Source organism: Dasypus novemcinctus, chromosome 20 (genome assembly GCF_030445035.2).
Source record: "Dasypus novemcinctus isolate mDasNov1 chromosome 20, mDasNov1.1.hap2, whole genome shotgun sequence".
Classification (NCBI taxonomy): domain Eukaryota; kingdom Metazoa; phylum Chordata; class Mammalia; order Cingulata; family Dasypodidae; genus Dasypus; species Dasypus novemcinctus.
In genome coordinates, this window is record NC_080692.1 from 22,957,838 (window position 1) to 22,964,346 (window position 6,509).

The following is a 6,509-nucleotide window of genomic DNA, read 5'->3' on the forward strand; positions in this document are numbered from 1 at the left end:
TAGGAGTTTTTAGTTTGCATTCTTATATTTAGGTCTTTGATTAGTTTTTGCATATAAAGTGAGACGGGGGACCACCTACGTTCTTTTGCATATGGATTTTTAGGTTTTTCAGCACCATTTGTTGAAGAGGCTATTTTCCCATTGAGTGAACTTGGCACCCTGTAAAAAATCAATTGGCTGTACATGCGAGGGTTTATTTATGAATTGCCTGTGAAATAGACGTTCACTCTTTACTGGGAGCTCTACTGTATATTTTAAAGCAGGTAATCCTTTACCTCAAGCCTCTTTGACTTAATTGTTGCTTACACTGCTTTAGCTGTCTGCAAGTTGCTTCTGCCTGTCGTGCAAGTCCTGGGATTGCAACCAGAGATGAGTTCCCTGGTTTGTCTTTCAAGCTGCCACTTGATAGATTAGCACTGTAATGCAGACAGCACAGTATGTGCATAAGAGTTAGTCTGCTCCCTGTGGAACAGGAAAAGGGACCCACAATGGGAGCACAGGCTGGCTCCACACCATGTTGGAAAGTGGGTAGGGTGAGGCATCAAGGGCGCCATGAGCTTGTCCTCCTGTTTTTACATTTTTCTTGATTGGGCATCTCCTTAATTACTTTAACTCTTCAGCATTTTGCAGATTTTGAGGAAGATGGCTCTATCAGTTTTGTTTGTTGTTTAAAGATTCTGTGGTGGAATGGAACTCTGAAGCATCTTATGCGGCCATCTTGGTCGACCAGAAGTCTGGAGTTTTCCATTCTCCCACCCCCTTGTTGACTCCTTATTCTCAGCTTCAGCACAGCTGTTGTGCTGGTAATTAATTTCCTTTCTCTCCTGTTTTGGGTCTCCACTTTCTTAGACTGTATGTTTTCTTCTTTGTTGGTTGGTTCCTTTGTTCATTTTGTTGGGAAAATCCTCTAGTAGTTTTCTATGAAAGGTTAAGCAGAGGTACATTTTTTTAAAAAGATTTTTTATTTATTTCTATCCCCTCTCCCCCCAGTTATCTGCCCTCTGTGTCCATTCGCTGTGTGTTCTTCTGTGACCGTTTCTATCCTTATCAGCGGCACTGGGAATCTGTTTCTTTTTGTTGCATCATCTTGTGTCAGCTCTCCGTGTGTGCCGCGCCATTCTTGGGCAGGCTGAACTTTCTTTTGCGCTGGGCAGCTCTCTTTACGGGGTGCACTCCTTGCTCGCGGGGCTCACCCACGCGGGGGACACCCCTGCATGGTAGGGCACTCCTTTCATGCATCATCACTGCATGAGCCAACTCCACACGGGTCAAGGAGGCCCGGGGTTTGAACCACAGACCTCCCATATGGTAGGTGAATGCCCTCTCCATTGGGCCAAGTCCGCTTCCCCAGAGGTACAGTTTTGAAACTTTGAATGCCTAAAGATTCCTTTTTCAGTTCTCAAATTTCATTAATGATTGAATGCATGTAGAATTCCAAGGTGTCTATCATCTTTCCTCAGAATTTTGTACACTTTGCTCTACTGCTTCTTAAATTTCAATCTTGCTGTGATAAGCTCAGGCTTTCTGATTTCCTTGTATGTGACCTTGAAGATCTTTTTATCTCTAGTGTTTTGCAATATCAGGCAGGTGCCTCAGTGTGGATGTGTTGGGCATAGTGTTGCCAAATAAAATATAGGACACCCATTAAATTTGAATTTCCAATGAAGTATGAGTAAATTTTGCAATATTTGGAACATATTTATACTAGAAGAGTACTCATTTTTTATCTGAAATTCAAGTTTAACTCGGCCTCCTTTTTTTGTTTGTTTATATTATTTCTCGCAATATTGGGGCTTTTCAATCTGGAAACTTAGGCTTTCAGTTTGGGGAAATTCAAGTGTTACTTCTTTTCCTTTAAATTAAAACATTAATGTAAGTTTAAAAGAGTCAATTATTCAGCAAGCTTTTAAGCAAAAATAACAGTCCCCTGCCCTTCTCATGAATGGTCTCTTTCAACTCTTCAGTTCTTTATTCTAGGTTTTTGCCACTGCGTTTCTCAGTAATGCACTGACATTGCTACGCTTACTTTTTTAAGTTTTAGAAGACTTGACTTCCTACTACGGGAGATAAAGATTTAGCTTTCTTACACCACCCACCATTACTCCCCACAATACAGACACACACCCTTCTCAACCCACTTGCTATTTCCCCCTCCTCCAAATATGATATATGTGCCATGATATTTATCAACTCAGTTTGCGATGTGACCTAATTATGACTGTGTAAATATTATTCCTCATTGAGCCACCTAGTGTGCTGTGCTGTACTTACATTTCCTTTCTTTTACTATTTTTAAATTTTCCTCTGGAGTTATTAAGTATCTTCTTTTATGTTGCTTAATTTTCAATGTACCTGTCATTAATTGATTCCCACAAGGAGGTGGGGTTCAATAAATTTCTCACCAGAAATGTAAATCTCCTGCCAACCAATTCAGTATACCGGGCTGCCTTTCACCTTCATTTTGGCTTCCTGGAGGCTTTCTGTTCTACCCTGGTGTGGACTAGGGGTTGTCTAGGCTTCTGCATGACTGCCCATCCTGGGATATCCTGCCACTATATGAAGGGACTCCCTGCACTTCTCTGCTGTGGGTAGGTTCCTGTGTGGATAGGTATAACATTTTAGGTTGGAAATCACCTTACCACCCAGTTACCTCAGTTTGGAAGGTATTGTTTTTAGCTTCCAGTGTCACTTGTGGTACAATCTGATGCCATCCTTATCCTAAATTTCTTGCGGCTGTGCCTTGATGTGGGTCTATTTTTGTTGATTTTCCTGAGTGAGTACTCTTGGTCTAGAAGTGCCTAATTGCTTGAGCCCCCTCTGTTCCCTGCTTTTGTTGTGTCTCTCATTATGTTTTTTCTTCTTGTGTCTCTTGTTTTATCATCTTGTTGTATCAGCTTGCTGCACCTGCCTGTTGCATCAGCTCACTGTCTTGTTCCTCATCTTTAGGAGGCACTGGGAACCTCTGCTCCCTGCATCATTTTGTCTCTCATTATGCTTTTTCTTCTTGTGTCTCTTGTTGTGTCAGCTTGCCGCACCTACTGTTGTGCCAGTCATTGTCTTCTTTAGGAAACACCAGGAACTGAACCATGGACCTCCCGTGTGGTAGACGGGAGCTCAATCTCTTGAGCCACATCTGCTTCCTTGAGTGTTTTTAATTAAAGATTTTTTCCTGCTCTGGAATTTTGTTTCCTCTGAGTCTCTCTCTTCTAGTTAGGCCTCACTTTCTTGATGTCTGTAATTTGAGAATATTTGCTCATATTCACAAACAAGGAGCTAAAAAGCTGATGGAAGTTTCTATGTCTATTCAGCTGGTCAAGTGGTGAGCTCACTGCAGGGTGACAAGACTGGGACCAGGCTATCTTCCTGGGATCTCCAGATATCAATGCCTCAGGGTGTTTATCTTGGAATGCCTTGGTTTCTGCATGAAAGAATTCTCTACTTGCCTGCCTGGTCTGTACATGCCCGGCTGATAGCCTTCTGGGAGCTGAGGTGATAGAGGGCATCACTAGTCAGCAGGTGACACTCATCATATGCCAGCCCTTACTCTTAGTGCAGTGTCCCACCCTTGTCTTATACTGTACTGAGTGGCTCTGAGGCCAGAATTTGCTGTCCCAGTTTCTCCAGAGAATAAACTTCTTGTCTTTTGCTGGGGTGGCAGAGGGGTAGGTGCTTGGCTCTGTGGAGTTGGGGAGGAGACCTGGATGGAAACTAAGTTTTCACCCTCCATCCCCTTCTTTGGAACCTGCTGCTCCCACTCCTGAGCCTCTGTGGGTTCTCTGGGGTAAATCAATTTTGTCTTATCAGCCCCTCACCTGTAGATACTCAAGTTTCAACTCTTGCCCCTGTCCAAGGTCAGGTGCTTTTCCATCAATTGTTTTTCTATCATTCACAAATCGATTTTTAATTACATTCCTCATTTACTTCTCTTTGTAACTTTGCCCCTCCCCCAATTTAAAATCCCCTTTACTGTTATTTTAGTAGTGTTTCAGGAGCAACCCCCCTAAAAATCTATGTGGAGGTCAGATGGACTTCCCTAAAGATGTTTTCTTTAGGCTGATGTAAAAATCATGATTAATTCCATGAGAACATGTAAAAAGCTGTAGGTGGAGCCATGGCTCTGGGATAAAACCCACCATGTGTAATTTATATTCGTATCATGGGAACCAAGGGTGATGCAGACCCTTGGCATCTGAAAGTTGTGACCTGGCACAGCCCAAAAATCGTGAATGCAGAAGTGCTTGAACAGGCTTCTCCCCAATCATGTGTGTGTGAAGGGTGATGAGTTTTCTGTTCATTTCCCTTTGAAACAACTTAACTGCGTTTTCACCATTTGCTAAAGCATTTTCTTTGTCTTGATGACCACTGGAGTTTCACAAAGAAACCCGGTTTTTATTTGTCTTGTTTCATGCCGGTCCCCTTGGCAGGATTATTGCACAGTCAGATGGCAGTAGAAAGTACTGAGCAATGTCCTGTGACATCTGCTGCTCAATGGCAAAGACCCTTGTCACGAGGCAGACGCTGCTGCTCTAGGACGCGAGGCTTACAGTGCCCTCCTGAGCCGAACTGTGTGTCAGTGAAATTTTAAGTTACTCGCTCCGTGTTGTGGAGCTTTTGGGCTTGCCCCCAAAGAACTGAAATGACAAATTTGAGATCTTTTCATTCTTCAGGAGTCTACTGTGTAGGCCTGGTACTATCTACTGGCGGTTTTAGAAATCTTTGCCTTAACTTACCAAGTGGTCCCACTGACACTGAACCCTTGCAGTAGCCCTAAGCACCCCCGAACACACCTTACCTCATCCCCGCGGTACATGGGCCGTAACAGAAGTTCTAAGGCCTGGATGGTTCGTTTGTTTAGCCCAACCCTGGCTTGCCCCCGAAGTGCTCTGTGGCCATCAGAGGTTAAGGGACAGCCTGACTTCCTTTGCCCAGGGCACAGTAGAGGCAGAAGTTGAATCCAGGACTTTGGACTCCCAATCGCATGTATCTGCCAATGGAAAATAGCACAGGATCTGGTGTGGGACAGAGCGTGAAGGGGGCAGGGCCTCAGAGAAGGCAGAGACTCCGTCATGCCAGGACGACCAGACAGGCTCCTGAGCCTGGAGGGAGGGTGGGTGGAGGACAGTGGAAGAGAGAAAGGAGAGTGAGCTGGTGGGTGGGAGGGGGAGGCCGAGGTGTGGGAAGAGTTCCTCCACCGAGGCAGGGATGTGCGGGACCTTAGCCGAGGCTCCGAGGTGGGCTCTGTGCAGATGCGCAGGGAGACCAGCAGGTGGACTGTCCGAGGCTTCATTTTCCGGGGCCTGGAGGTCAGACTTGCTTGCACTTGGCTCTTCAGGGAGTTGGGGGGCCATCACAGCGTGAGGTGTAAAGACGACTTCCACAGGGGTGGCTTTGGGTACACAAGCCCGGCGGCCAGGAAGGAGCTGCAGGCCATGGGTGATGGTGGGAGAAAGAGCTCGAGCACACCAGAGCCTCCAGACACAGGGCCCTGTTAGGAGACCCCCAGGCAAACGCCGGGGGCTGAGGAAAGGAGCAGAGCGCCAGGTTTCTGGGTGCCCCGTGTCCCGCATCTCACCTCCGTATCCCTAACTACCTTCCTCTTGTTCTTGATTCCTTCCCGGCAGGACGGCCCGAGCGTGGAGACGAGGCGCACATTCCGGACAGTTCACTCCAGCCCTTGCCGCCTTCTTTGGGATCCCAGGCCCCTCCTCGGGCGACCCGACTGGGCTCCCTCCTGGGCCTCTCGCAGGCAGCAGCTGGACCGGGAGAAGCGGAGGCTGGACCTGTGGTGTCAGAGAGGGGGTCCAGCCCATTGGGGTGAGGCTGGAGGCGGAGAGGGAGAGCTGGTGTGCTGGCAAGAGAAACAAGGCGTGGGGAGGTTAGGGATCAGGGGACTCCGGAACGTGCATGGCTGTTACAGACCCACCCGGGAGAAGGGTGGCTTGGAAGAATGACAAATAAACATGGCAAAGTCCAAAGCGTGCGTCGTGCTGCGTGCAGACAGGCACAGCTAAGCTCAGCGGACGAGCCGGGGAGCCTTGATAGACGCTCCGGATGCCGAGCCCCCCACAGCTTCCCCACACCCCCTGGGTGCACCTGTCACCCACAGATCAGCAGGAAAAGCGCCTGCGTACCCTTGTCGTGACCCCGCCCCTGACAGGGACTACCCCAAGAAGGCAAGGCGAGTGACGGTGGAGCAGGGCTTAGAATCGTCTCCTGTTTATCCATAACTGTGGGCACGTGTCAGGCCCGAGGTTTATCTCCCATGAGTTTTCGGCTTCTTTCTCACTGTCTGGGGAAGGAGGGGGCAGGCCCAGGTGATAATATGCCCGCGTTCTCCCAGGCCCAGTAAGGACGTCCTAGTTTGTAACCCACATTACTCTTCTTGTAGTTGACTGCTGTCTCCTCCTGGCCTGTCCTCAGTAGGCTTCTGGAAAGTTCCTTCCGCACCCACCCAGCTCTCTCTTCTGCCCTCTTCTGTATTGTGGATATGCTAGCAGCCACCCAGTACA

At 47.6% G+C, this 6,509-nt stretch overlaps 1 protein-coding gene across 1 annotated transcript in view; it reads left to right on the top strand.

Annotated features, from left to right (window-relative positions):
- Positions 1-5,975, top strand: part of KCNA6 (potassium voltage-gated channel subfamily A member 6) — a 40,573-nt gene extending 34,598 nt beyond the window's left edge. The window contains exon 2 of the mRNA XM_004459026.4: positions 5,622-5,975. The gene's annotated coding sequence lies outside the window, so the exon portion shown is untranslated. The remainder of the gene's footprint in view (positions 1-5,621) is intronic.
- Positions 5,976-6,509: the final 534 nt, after the last annotated feature.